Here is a 15,124-nt window from a genome sequence, read left to right as displayed (position 1 = left end):
GGAAATGCCCAAGTTATTGCCCATTCAATCGTCCACAGAGACCGGACATATATATTCCCTAAGATTGATGGTCATGTATCTCGCTATTTTTATCTAGACACGCCACAACGACAGAATATCTTGTTCGTCTCTTACCCTCCCCACCTATTTCCTTTTACGACTGCCTATGTGTGAGCGCACAATAACACCAATCTATAGAAAATGGTTGTCTGGTTCACTCAGTCTCGTCGCGGGTTCGATCCCCGCCGCGGTGGTCGCATTTCGATGTAGGCGAAATGCTAGGACCCCTGTACTGTCGATGCCAGTGCACGTTAAAGAACGCCGGATGGTTTGAAATTTCTGGAGCCCTACATTAAGGCGTCCCTCACTCATATCGTGGTTTGGGGACGTTAAACTCCAGATACTATTACCATTAAGGCGTCCCTCATAATCATACCGTGGTTTGGGGACGTTAAGTCCAGATACTATTATCTACTTGAAGAACCTACTCTGGAGGATCGGTCATACATTGGGTGGTACATTGTTTTAGAGAATAAAGACAAAGTAAAAATAAACGAATAATAATAAGCTATTCCTAGGCGTATTCTTTCTTCCTTTTCCCTGTTAACAACACCTTTTTCTTCGCTCGATCGATCAATCAATCAATCAATCAATCAATTATTTATTTAATTAATCAATCAATCAATCAATCAATCAATCAAAAGTTGCGTGAGTGTTTCCTGGAAGAGAAACATTCGGGGCGGACGCCGGAAGGGAGTAACGACGATCAGCGCTGGAGTTTGCGTGAGTGTTTCCTGGAAGAGAAGCATTCAAGTTACGTACCAAAAATTGGGGGCTGGATATGGTTGGTGAATATTCAGAACTGTTCTTCAGTAGTATGTAATGCATGAGATTGCATTTCTAGCGCGTGATCTGTTCGTTTTGTTCCCGTTATTTAAAGACAATGTAAGTTAATTGTGAGTTGTAATTGAAACCAGCCGATGTGCATGTTTATGTGATGCTTGTGCTGCCTTAACTGATAATATATTTTGTTCGTGTTGTCAACTCTTGGCTCTGACTCGGTCTTTGGACCACAACCGGTGTTCGCTGGCGCACTAAAGACCTGCTCTAAATTGACCCACGCCTTTCGTGGTTCGTTTCGGAGAGCCAATACGTGAGCACTCACAGATGTAGAGGGATTACTGCGAGGGTAAAGCGACTGTATTACTCTCGCCAGAGTTTCTTTAACGCCATAGGGGAGTAGTGGAGAGTTAGCCGCGGAACTTATTCTTTCCTTGAGGGCAGAGTAAAAAAGAGCACTAACCTCTCTGCTACTCTGATAGAGTTCCCATCCACGGAACTTCCGCCCCGACGTAGCGTGAACAGGGTCGGAAGTCCCTCCTAATCAGGCGGAGTACAAACTAGCGCGAGCTTTTGGCTGACGCCGCACAGCGTTATATAACTGTCTCATAACCATAATCCTCCGAGCGTAAACGCCACAGATGTCACTTTAATTGCAAGTTATAGGATAGCTTTCAGTAATAAATAAAAAAAAGAAAGTGTTTGTGATGGTAAACCTTTGGTTCTGAATGCCAACACAGGCATGCTTCGAAGCCTCGAACATCGGCAACTTCTAACGCATCGCCAACTTAATTTACGACACAAACTAATTGCCACTGGAATAAGGTAGACACTAAAGCATTATTGCAATAAAAAAAACCGTGAAAAAAAAGAAAACGTCCGGCAGGAGGAATCGAACCTGCCACCATCAGATCCTCAGCCGAGGTCTCTACCACAACGCAGCACTCATGCCATAAAAAGACTAGTCAAGACAGAGCTCACCGCTCGACTTCATTTTTACAGGTCGCATACTGAAAATAGACGTGATCTTCCTTTTCCAGTAAAATTCGCGTCATCATAACACACAAAACAGCTTACGACCAGGAATGACATTCAATAACGCGTATTTTCTCGCCCAATCGACGATACACCCGCACAGCGCCCTTGTCAGAGTACTGATTTGCATCTGAATTGATAGGTGCAACTACATACTTAACCGATCGCCAAACACCAAATTGAACGTGCAAGAACATATGCCATCATGTTAATTAGTTCAACAAGGCGTACTAATTGACAAGTCTGTGTCTGCGAAGTGCCGAGCGAGTGCGCTTGGCGGCTTTCGGTGGCTGCCGGGGTGCGTTTGCTGAAAGCTGCGTCGTAACGATGCCCATCGTCCTTGTACGAACACGTACGCAAGAAAAAATGGTTCATTCAGGTTAACCGATACTAAAGCTCTACTGTACACTCATTTTTACAACGTCGGAATCGCGTATCCTTAAACCCAGAAGCGCCGACAGCATGTACACACGGACTCGGCAGGTGCTCTAGGCCTACCTTCGCTGGGAGTCCTACGGGTCATATTGAGTGCGACCGATCTCGGCGCAAGTGGCTGACGAAGGTTGAAGAATGCGCATTTTATCGTCGAAAGCTTTTCACTGTTACATTAAAATGAAGCCGAGGTTGAACGAATTGCGAGAATCGCCAGAGATGCGCTTGCATTTTGGTTATGTCGACCGGCGTTGCTTTTCTGGCGTACGTGCCGCGCCTGCCGCGGCACCGCATGTCCGATCGGACGCCAGATCGTAACGTCGTAAATTATTCATCAGCCAGCCCTGGTAAAAGATCCTCGCAAGTGTATTTGTAAGCGCGTGGCTACAACTCTCAGACTTGGGCGTGAGCGGATGTACGGCATTGAGCCGATACCAAAGAGTCCCAGCTGATGTTTGGTATTCACAAATGAAAACAGTGTTAAATATTATGCTGTTTTATAGTAAAAGGTCGATGTGCCAACAGTATCCCAATAGATCATTAGATATTTACACGTGTTGCGTGTATATCTGCTGTGTAAATACGCACAGCAGAGTTGTTGCCACTGGCACTGGAAGGGGGGCAAAACATCATGGATATATATACCGGTTACCGGGTGAATGGTTGCGTGCAGCGCCAGTAGTGCATATGTTCAGTGTTGCTGTGTTGTGTATGAATGACTGTGTGCGGATGTGAGTTCTGTGTATGTGTGAGGTAAGCTTGAGGCAGTATAGCCAGGTCGTTACAATGTAGAAACGAATGAAAGTATTTCGTTTTTTCCCTTCTTTAAACGTTAGTCCTAGCAGCAAGAGTGATTCTACACTTGGAGGGAGTTCACGCACTCTATCCAACCAGCACTGTGAAACTCTGCGCGGGATGTAGCGTAATTCAGCCGAGAGTGTATGTACGCCACTTCAAAACCGGTGGACCTTTACTCTGGTGAGGGAGCTTGTTCACTCTCGTTCAGCCAGAGTACCAGAACTCTGTGAGAGAGTGTGCCTATTCTGTGCAGCAGAGAGTTCCCAGCACTCCTGCAAAGGGAGTGAAATATGGGACAAGCGCTTACTCTCGCAAAGAGAGTTGCTAGCACTCTCTTGCCGCTGTGAGTGCGCCCTTGGAATCTGCCCGACGATTGCTTCGCCATTAACGGGGACAAGTGACAGGTAAAAAACTGGTCACATCCCAGGGAATCGGTGTCATGCGAAGCAGTCAGCGAGTACTTCTATGTTGCTCGAGCTTGGAGGGGCGGCACCTTCTCGGGCCGTGGCAAGACAGCGGTTGGGCGATGCGCAACACAAAATCGCTGTTGGTGTTCTTGAGGAACACTCTACTTTGTGAATGACTCTTTTGTGCCAATGCAGGGGATTGACCGAGTTGGGGCGAAAATTTCCAATATAATTAACAATTATTTTATTTAAGCTACAATTAACTAATATAATGAATTGATGTACGAATTATTGTAAATGAAATATTTAAAGCAGCCAGGACTTACCTAGATATTTTTTTAGACTGTCTGATGAATTCCTCAATGGCGATGAAGACATCCCCGTGGCTGTATCCCAGAGCGGTGGCCCCAAACGAATGTATAACCGATTCTGATATATCCAGGCCCAGCTTCCGAAGAGGGGGTACTATGATTCTCCATTATATTTTTCTCCGCTCTTTCTACTTCCTCCAACTTCAACGACTGTACCCATGTGTTTTGGGGGGATTCTGTACTGTGGGTGAGTTACTGCTCCGGGCCAGAATTTCAGTCTTCAGGTATTCAGACTATTGAAGCCCTACAAAATTCATAACTTTCGTAATGATATGCAGGGATTCTTACAGCGGGCGCAATGTTAACAGTAAAGCTGCTTAGCAAATAATTTCTTGTGAGTCGGTCCAGAAAACTAGCCTTATCATAACCGGGTATGTGCCGCAGAAATTCGATAAATCCCACTACTCACCAGTGAGCGAACATACATCAAAAATGCAACAGTTAACCCAACAAATGGCTGCGTAGCGACAGCGGTGAGCCGAAGACCCCGATTACGTACAACAAGAGAATACTAGGAAACGGGAAAGGCAACGCCGGCTTCAAGAAGACTCCGACACGATGGAAAGCCAACACGAACAACGAGTTGTCCATAGGCCTATATGAGATGTGCGAACGCTTGGATTCAGCTCGACTATGTCTCTGGAGTTCGTACAACCGTGTCGTGTATGTGACTGTCTTTGGCGTAACTCGAACATCTTTGCGCTGAGACTCAACGTAGATGCAACTTACCATCACCTAGCTAAAGCCTAGCAAGAACCTAGAAACAACCCTGAAACCTGCATCAGCTAGCTAGAGCCTAGACGCAACCTAGAAGCAATCAGATTATTAATCAGAATTGTCCAGTTTCGCTGTTTCAAGCGCGGCTTTGTGCTAGCTTCGACAATTGTTTTCTTTGTTTTCCTTTTGCACGGCCATGAACTCGTGATTTGAATTCATAAGTCGCCCTCTTCGGTGCGAAATCGATGTGTTATGTAGGGAAGTTAAAGCCTGGGTATTAACATTTGCTATGCTTTTCAAAGCGGAGTATGTTGGGCTCGTTCGTAATGGTTCATTGTGTAACAGCGCAACAAAAACAGACGATAACACTGAAAAAGAGAAGAAAGTACACACTAGGAAAGAAAACAGAAATCGCAGAAAGCTATGCTTGTCGTTGGGTGCAAGAGAAGACGACTGCGATGATATTCCACATCCGAATGATCTGCGGATTGACTTAAATTTATCTCTCCCGTTGGTTCTTTCCTTTGGTGCAACTGAAATGGGCTTTAGCGACAGGAACGTTTGCGAAGCCATGTGCGATTTTTTACGGGAAACAAAAAGAGTAGAATGTTAAGTTAATGTACAATTTTACTGTTTCAACCTATTGGCTTCTTAATTTATTTTTTTTTGAAAATCTGGATGGTACCAGTGAATTTATTTTTAAACCTTCTATTCCTAAACATATTCGGATTGTAAAACAATTTTATTTCTAAAATAAGGTACCACCCGTTTCATGGCCGATTCCCCGCGGTGGGTTGCGCCAAGTAGCTGAGGATCAACCAACCAACCAACTCCTTGCCTATCCCTCTAGTGGGTGGGGGCCAATCATCCCATCATCTTCATCATCATAATCCTCATCATGACAGGGGCAAGCTCGAGCCGGCTAGGAAGACACGAAATAACATGCTGTAAGCAATGCCCTTGTCATACAAATTATCTATTGTCCATTTGTGTTGGGCTACTTGTTTTTTAATCAATTCCGCCAAGTAATTCTGACCCAGTCACGTAGGAGTTCATGTTGGGTCACGTTCTTCAGCAATTATTTTGCCGGTCTCTTAGAGTATGGTCTTTTTGTATGACGGAGTCTTCCTGTGCTGCACAAGTGCCCATGGTCAGCCGTCGTGATGAACGCAGCGGTGAGCTCGAACGCTGCATTGAACCGTATTTACCTATGCTCATTACCGATAGCTCTACTACAGTAGGATGTATAGATAAATTATATTTGCGAAAAGTAACCTGAAGGCCCAGGACGGGTCCTAGAGGGTCATTGAGATGCGCAATAAATGAATGTATGATTCTTGCTATATCTTAAACCTTCCAAGGAGTATCCTCATTGATTGTAATATTGAGTTGATCGTCTCACAACCAGATAAGAAAAACAGCGAAAAACATAATTTTAGGCAAGGCACAAATAAGTCCATATTCTTATAATCAAACATTTGTGTTTTAGCGACAGAAACGTGACTGCAAAACGCGGTTTCCTGTATCATACAAGAACGATTTGACCCCACCATGGTTGTTTTGAAGTTTTATGTCTCGAGTTAGGTCCCTCCAAGCATGAACTGGAAGACAGCATGGCGTTTCACTTGCAGTATGCTGACATTATTAACAAAGCAATTTTTCGAACCTTTTGAACACAAAATACATAACTAAATTTATTGAGATGGCTGAGGCGACTGAAGAAATGGTGGTAAATCGAACAATCTCTCTGGATATATCACGTCAATCGCCGATATCTTTGTTCCGCCGTCCTCGAGACTTCTCCGATGAGGTTTTATAGATGCTAGATACGACAGCCAGTTTTGGGGATTCCACCTTTTTGTCGTACAAATTGTATCCTTATCATCCAAGCCAGCCTCAAGAAATTGTCTTGGGAAGTGTGGCATTTCAGTCGTAATATCTGCCACAGACAAGCTGGCACGCATGTGCTGCTCAGTAAATGAGGCACCTACCACATAAGGCGCCTGCCTTAAATGGCATGTGACACGCTTTGTCACTAGCAAGACAGGTGAATTGTATTCCGTACTATTCTCACGGGGCAAGTGCTATGTTGGCCGAAGCAGGCGTTGCCTCAACGATCGCTTTTGGAACATCCATGTGCGGTTGAAATCTTCTTGAGGGCTCTGGTCATATGGCTCGCAATCACAGAAGATGCGAGTTCACACCAAATTTTGAGGGCACACGCGTGTTCGGCAAACAGTACTATAAAAATAGAAAAACAACAAAAGAAACTTGCAACGCCAGACAAATGTGTACGTGTTCACTAATGCCGCCGACTACCCACCACGTAGCCCACCAAGGGCACGTCTCCACTATTATATAACCATATATGGAACACCTAGCCTTGCATAGCCGCACAAGGGTAACCATTCCTGCCCCGAGAATTGCAAATATATGAAAGAGAGAAGACAGGAAATATCAAAGTCAAAAGTACGAATATCTGGGGAGATAGAGCGACAATTGCATGCAGTTGCAGTGAACGTGAAAGCTGTAGTAAGTTCGGAGCAGTGATTCGCCTGCCCTACGGCGACGCTGGCGTTCATGGGCAAGCGCTCACTGGTGTTCCAAACGTGAGCCTTGCCTTCGTACATGGCGGGACAGAAACCTTCATTTGTGATGCAGTCGTGCCTTCTCCCCTCCTTGCTTCCCTCTCCTATTTTTTCCTCCTCACCTTCGCTTACCTTTCCCACCCGTTGCTATTTAGTATTCATGGCAATGCTAGGTTTTGTACTCTCCCTCCTCTCTTTTCTCCTCACCCTCACGTCATTCCTTCTCGTTCTGACTTCCCTTTTCCACGCCCTCGCCGGATGCAATACTAAAAAACATTCACTGCGTGTTCCAGCATATCCTAAGTGTGGTCTAAAAGCGGGCAGCGCATAATAAGACTTTCATATTGTTCGCCATGATGTCGCTTTACGATCGTGTGGCAAGAAGCTTATTTACGAGACTAACACGTAAAAAAATTTAACCAATTTCCCCTCACGTGTGAGCTGTACGAACTGCAGAACAGTGATTCGCCTGTGTTTCCTTTTTGTTAATGTTTTGCTTATTTTTTTTCGGTTCTTTTGTGTTCTGTTGTTCTGTTGAGCTGCTCTTGTGTGCTCTTTTTCTGTTCTCGTGTTATTTTGTTATCTTTTCTATTGTTCCCTGTTCTTTTCTTGTTGTTGTCTCATTGCTTTGCGATTATCTTTTTCTGTGCTATGACCTCCTTTTTACTCTTTTGCTATTGTTTGCTGCGGGAGCGCGGTGCGTCTAACTCGCGGCGCTGGCGTTTCGCATCCGCTTTTCTCCTACGTAGATCTGTTCCTCACTCCAGACGGTGGCGTTTCGCTGTCGCTTCACTAGCTGGCACAGCTGGCACAGCCGGTGATCACGGGGAAGCGCGCAGGCGTTCTAAATGTGGAGCCTGCTTAGCCTAAGGTGTATCAAACCTGGGACCTGCGTGACGCCAACGCCAGCCGTCAGACGACGACCGGGTGGTCCCTTAAACTTCTCCACAGCTAAAATAACGCTTGGGGTAGCTAGGAGCTAAATGTGAAACAAAATACTGGCTTAGGATCTTTGCATCATGCACAGTTCGCACATTTTGAGGACATTGCGGCGTAAATGAAATGAAAGGGTAAGCGATCCATGCATCACAGCTTGCGGAGGAAAAGCCGATGGCCTCGGACTGAGACAGTTTGAGGCCACAACAAATATTTCAAGCATTTCATTTGAAGGCAACACGTCTGAAGATAGCATTTATATTTACGTATTACTTGTCTAGAAGGTCCACCTGCTTCACATCACACGAAACATTGTATGAAATCATAAAATGCAACAGAGGAAGATTTCTCATAACGCTTAATATCTATTTGGCATAAATATAGCTGCAAGAAGTATAGTTTAAACATGTGGAACATGCTAGTGGCGCAGAGAGGTCATTCGCGTTATGCACACAGCAATAATGGTGATACGAAGCATGTCACCTAAAATGCCTCACTATTAAGGTGTCGATGTTTTGAGATATGAAATTCCTTTACGAGAAAAATACTCTTATTATTTGCTGTTGCGAGTTGAAACGGGCACTAAATAGGTGTAGCTGGTGACAAGCTCACAGTGTATTATTCCTGCAGGAACGTTTGGCTCACGCACGATAGCCGTCCGCTTGTAATCATGCGCATTTTCTAAAACTGTTTTAATGCCCACAAGGTGTGGCACTGTTGGGATTTTAATGTGTTTTAACGCGGTAGCGTTAAACTGCTCGTTTTGCAGTGATTCCGGTGTCGGCGTTAGTGTCCGCGGCGGCGACGTTGGTTGTGAGCGAGAAATCACCATCTTGTCTGTGACCGAAAAATCGAGAAAGATGCAAAAAAAAATAAATAGTACAAGTTTTCCGTCCGATAGAGCATCGAACTCAGGCCGTTTGCGTGGCTAGCAGGTGGCAAACAGAGCTGCGCTTTTGCTTGAAACTGCTTCGAAGAAAAGAAAAAAAAACACTATATGAATGTCATGTGGCGGAAAGAGTCTCCTTAACGCATGTAATATTGCGTGTCAGAAGTGTAGAATAGCGCCAGGTGTCAAAAAATGTGAATTGCGCTCAGACGTGTTTGATCATCATCAGCCGCAAAAGCATCAACAAACGGCGCAGCTGCGAAGGTTCGCGTGTTGCCTTACGGACGTGTAGTGGGCCCTTCTCTGATTCGCAAAAGGATGAATTACGGCGTCGTGCGCACTTAACAACTGTGCTTGCAGTAGGCATTCGATGATATTTTGAAACGACCAATGTTACGCACACAGTCATTCGTTTCCTTACGGTCCGGTTGAGGCATCCATCGAGAACTGAAGCAAGGCTAGGAATTCAGAAGACAATGCGCACGGGGCCCGATTACGCTGTCGCGTTCTACTCTTGAAGACGAAGCTCAAGCGTCATCCAAGGTATTCCACGATTTTCGCGCGGTTACACATTCAGCTCGACTATTTTGTTACGCATCGAGGAGCGCCCCATATTTGTAATTATCGGTCATGGTGAAGTCCTTAGATAACTCTTGCGAGTAGTGACTCACAGTTCTAGGAAGCACTGAGGTACGAAAGAACGAGATTGTTAAACATTGAGTATGTTCATTTTAGCAAAGTCTGGTGAACAGGTTGAACAAGTTCTGTTACTTGGTTTTCGTTGTAGCTAATTAATTAGTGACAGCGCGCTTTCCTTCAGCTTAGGCACGAGGAGTTACTGACGAAGCGGAAATACTTCTCAGTAATTCTTTATGGTTGATGCTACAATCGCTGATAAGGCACGTTGTCGAATTTTCTTAACTTCTTACGCGAATCTGCGTAAAGAACGTCTTATAAATATAGTGACTACACTTCACTCGCCAATCGAAATTATTGTAATCTCAGAATAAACTCACGATGCCGCATAATTATACATTTACGCGGGTATGGTATGGTATGGTATGGTAAACTTTATTGAGGTCCTGCAGGACGCGTCTCAACACGTAGCGGGCCGCTCCCACGTAGGGACCGGAAGGCCAAGCCTCTCGGCCGCATCGTGGGCCTGCTGGACAGCCCAGAGTTGTTCAGCCAGAAGGGGGCTACGGAGGGCCACATCCCACCTGGCCGAGTTATTATCGACTGTAGAGTGTGACCGGGCACACCGCCAGAGCATGTGTTCTAAAGTGGAGATTTCTCCGCACGAGGGACAAGAACTGTCGGTATAAATATCGGGATAGATCCTGTGTAGGAGACACGGGTTCGGATATGTATTCGTTTGCAAAAGCCGTAGCGTGAGGGCCTGAGCTCTGTTGAGCCGCGGATGTGGAAGAGAGTAAATTCTGCGAGCGAGGTAGAAATATTTTGTAATCTCGTTGTAGGTAGAAGGAGTGTCCCTGTTCTCGGTGGAGTCGTCTCCAAGCTGTCCGGGGGAAGCGCGGTAGGTTAGGTCGCGCGCAGCCCCATGAGCCGACTCATTGAGGTTGGGGGGAACACCCTCTATCTGACCCTGATGTGCGGGGAACCAAAAAATGAAGTGGTGTGTGATTTCCTTACCCTCGAGGAGCCGAAGGGCCTGCTTAGAAATAACGCCTTTTTCAAATGCTCTTACTGCTGACCTCGAGTCGCTATAAATAGCGTCTCGCGTGTCATCAAGCAAGGCTAGTGCAATTGCCATTTGTTCCGCAATTTCCGAGTTCCTGGCCCGAACCGAGGCAGCATTGGTAATTTGTTGGTTAGAATCAATGGTTACAATTGAGAAGACTTGGCGTCCTCTATAGGAGGCAGCGTCCACAAAGCTGACCTGTCGCTGATCACTGTATATTTGCTTAAGGATGTTAGCAGCTCTTGCTTTTCTTCTACCACGGTTATAATCGGGGTGCATGTTTCTAGGGATAGGCGCCACCGTAATGCTTTCGCGAACAGAATGAGGAATGTTGGAAAAGTCTCCTGCGATCACATCGGGGCAATGACCGAGATCCCGTAGGATGCATCTACCCGCTTTGGTAATAGTGAGACGAGCTAGTTGTGCGCGTTCCTGAGCTTCCGCGATCTCCTCTAGGGTGTTGTGAATGCCGAGCTGAAGTAAACGCTCTGTGTGAGCAAAAATCGGTATTCCAAGAACTCGCTTGGTGACTTTTCTAAGCAGTGTGTTCAGTTTGTCTCTCTCTGCCCGCTTCCAGCGGTGCATAGCTGCTACGTACGTGATGTGGCAGAGTACAAAGGCATGCATTAAACGAAGGAGATTGTCCTCCTTGAGTCCACAATGTCGATTGGAAACCCTCCGAATAAGATGAACAGCGTTATCTGTTTTGGTAACAAGCTTGACTATAGTCTTACAGTTCGAGCCGCCCGACTCAATGGTCATGCCTAAGATATTGATTGAATCAACTCTGGGTATGTGGCCGCCACTCTTAGTGAATAGCTTAATGTTGCTATTCTCGAGGGGTACCCAGCCCTTAGGCCGCCGACCGCATTTTTTGGGTCGATATAAAAGGAGCTCTGATTTCGACGGAGAGCATCTAAGGCCTGAGGGTTCGAGATAGGCTTCGATGACGTCTATGGCTTCCTGAAGAGCACTCTCTACCTGACCATCGCTACCACCGGTGGACCATATAGTGATGTCATCAGCATACATCGTATGTCCGATGCCCTCAATTCTGAGAAGCTTTCTGCAAAGGACCAATCATGGCAATGTTGAATAATGAGGGTGAGATAACGGCACCCTGTGGTGTACCTTTCTCCCCCAGATCTAGCGGTTGCGATACAAGTTCAGCAACTTTGAGAGTAGCTTTCCTGTCAGTGAGGAAGGACCTAACGTAGTTATAAAAGCGTTTGCCTAGATTAAGGGAAGATATTGAGGCTAAAATATGCGAGTGAAGTATGTTATCAAAAGCTTTTTCAAGATCGAGGCCTAGAATGGCTCGTGTGTCACTGGAGTTGCTATCAATAATCTGATTAATTAATTTCATGGCGTCCTGTGTAGATAGACCTGCTCTAAATCCGATCACAGTATAGGGGTAAATGTCATTATCCTCCAAAAACCGCGAGAGTCGGTTGAGAACCGCATGCTCTGCAATTTTGCCCACGCAGGATGTAAGCGAGATGGGTCGTAGACTGTCAATGCTGGGCGTTTTTCCCGGCTTGGGGATGAGGACTGCAACAGCAGTCTTCCAAGCTAAAGGGACGTTTCCGTTCTTCCAAATTTCATTTATTTCATCCGTGAGGTATTCCACTGACTTATCATCTAAGTTGCGCATTTATTTGAAATACCATCCGCGCCCGATGCAGATCGGCCATTGAGTCCGTGCAGGGCCCGACGGATTTCCTCTACACCAAACTCCGCATCAAGAAAGGTGTTATCCTGACCTTGGTAGTCAGGATGCGCTGGAGACTGACCTGATTTGACTGGTAGGTATTTGCTAGCCAAATTACGTATCAACTCCTCCTCAGAAGTTTCTCGTACGGCTTTGTGTATGGTTCTGGCTATAACATGCCTCTGATTGGATTTAGTATTAGTTTCATTGAGTAAGTGCTTGAGTAAGTTCCAATTTCTGCCGTTACGCATTTGACCATCTACGGAATTGCAGACCGCATCCCACTGTTGTTTCGAGAGGATCCTGCAATGCTCTTCAATGTGTCTGTTAATCTCAGATACCTTTTTGCGAAGCCTACGATTGAGACGCTGTCTCTTCCACCTCTTAAGAAGGGACTGTTTGGCCTCTAGTAGGTGAGCTAATCGACTGTCCATTGTTTCGACGGGGAGGTCGGTGCATATCTTTGAGGTAGCGCGCCTGACGTCCTCTCGAACCTGAGTCATCCATTGTTCTAGGGTGGGCCTAGAGTCGGAAGGAGGTCTGTCGTCCCGCAGCTTACGAAATTTGTCCCAATCCGTGTAAAGAGATCGCGCAGTTTTCTTCCTGCGATGGAAAACTGGGTCGCATTGATATAATGATCGCTGCCAAGGTCCTCAGCCAAATTATGCCATTTAGCTTCGGCAATGTTTTTTACAAAAGTGAGATCAGGGTAGAGTCCCTACATGAGGACGTACCGATTCTGGTAGGAAATTTAGCATCAGTGATCAGTGTCAGATCGAGATCCGTAGCATTCTGCCCGAGCTCCTTGCCCTTATTAGTATCGTACCTGTAGCCCCAGGTGTGAAACGGGGCGTTAAAGTCCCCGGCAACAATGAGGGGGTTGGAGCCTGCTAGGTTCACAGCTTTACGAAGTAGGGCCTTGAAGCGCTGTCTCCTATCATTTGGGCTACTGTAGATATTGAGAATATATATGCTGCGTCGGAAGATGCGGCCAGGAATAATCTCTGTCATGACATATTCAATATTGCTAGTGGTCATATTGAGATCATGAGTTATATGAGTGAGCTTATTGCGAACAAAGGTGCAAACCCCCCTACCTCCACTTTGACTAGGGGCCGGGCGAAACCCGGTTAGCGAGACACTAGGTGACATGGTTTCCTGTAAGAGAATAACGTGAGGTGGTTTTTCACAGCTACGCAATATTGCTGTAGAGGAGCTTTCTTCTTAGTGAAGCCTCTACAGTTTCCATTGCCAAATACAAAATGTTTCAAGGGGCGCTGCCATCATGTATGGGCTGTGGGGTGCTCCTAGTTGGAGTAAGGAGCGTGGCTATAGAGCCAGCATCGATATGAGTAGAGCGTACGGGCGGTACCGGTGGGAGAGCCGGTGCCACCACATTCTCGAGAAAACATTCCATTTTGGCTAAGCGCTTGTTGGTACCCTCGTCTAAGGCGGTTACGTTATTCTGCAGTGCAGAGAATTTGTCACCAAGCTGCTTCAAACCCTCGCTAAGCGCGGTTAGCATTTCGCGTATCTCAGATTTCGCTCTGCCTGACGCATTTTCCTGCTCGCGAGCAATTGCCCTCTTTTTCTGCGGTCGACACTCGTCACTGCTCTCGGCCATAGGGACCTCCATAGCTTCTATGGTGACAGTAGCAGGTGGTTGCGCGTTCCTAGCGTTCTTAATCTCGGCTATTTCGGCCATTAGTTTAGCAATGGTATCCTTCATACGTGCGTTTTCTGCTCTAATTTTTTTATCTTTGAGAAATTATCATCATGCTCCGGCAGTGAACCCGAAGTCACCTCTATCGGTCCTCCACGCACCCAATCGGCCCAGCTGGAGAGATCCCCCTTGTAGGCAGCCGACGACTGTTGATGCAGCTGGCGGCCCTTGGACCTGGAGCGGGATCTGGAGTGACTCCTAGACTCGAAACGAACCGAGGAGGTGGATCGCCCTTTAGAACGACCTTCGGAGTGACGCTTGGAGGGGCCTCTGGAACGACGTCGGCCCCTGGATCGTGATCTGGAACCACGGCGCCCCCTCGAGCTGGGACGGCATTCCTTGTCTGGTCGTCCATCAGGGCCGGCTTGTCCAGCATTAGAGGCATCCCTGTTGCGTGGGTCAGGCGAAGGGCTTCTTGTACGGCTTCTTTCGGCTCGGGCTCGTTCTCGTCGACGGCGTCGAACGACGTATGGGATTTGGAAGCGTTGTTTGCATTCCTTTCCTGCCGTGAGGTGGCGCTCACCACACAGTTTGCATTTGGGTGTGCATTGATTGCTCTTCATCGGGGCTTGAAGCTCCACATCCCCTGCATATGGCTTCACTGGGCGACGGGCATACATCGGCACGATGGCCGAGCCTACCACACACGTAGCAGATATCAATCTGTTTCCGATACAGTGTGCATCTGACTAGTGCATTTTCGTATCTGACGTAGTTAGGCACCCGGTAACCGTCGAAGGCGACTATGACGGTGCCGGTCTCCTTGATTCTTTTGGCCGCCAAGGCCAGGGGGTTCCTTGAGTTAACGATCTTGCGTTGCAAAACCTCGGGTCCGTCACAGCGGGGGATGTCCTTGATTATGCCTTTACACGTGGCGTATGGTGCCGTGCGGTAGGCCGCTACCTCGTGCATGCGACCCGCCACCAAAATGCTTCTGATTCTGACATACTTGGTAGCATTCTCCTCTTCGGGAGT

This window comes from Rhipicephalus sanguineus, chromosome 5 (genome assembly GCF_013339695.2).
Source record: "Rhipicephalus sanguineus isolate Rsan-2018 chromosome 5, BIME_Rsan_1.4, whole genome shotgun sequence".
Taxonomy (NCBI): domain Eukaryota; kingdom Metazoa; phylum Arthropoda; class Arachnida; order Ixodida; family Ixodidae; genus Rhipicephalus; species Rhipicephalus sanguineus.
The sequence above is the reverse complement of the archived record's forward strand: the minus strand, read 5'-3'. Positions refer to the sequence as shown.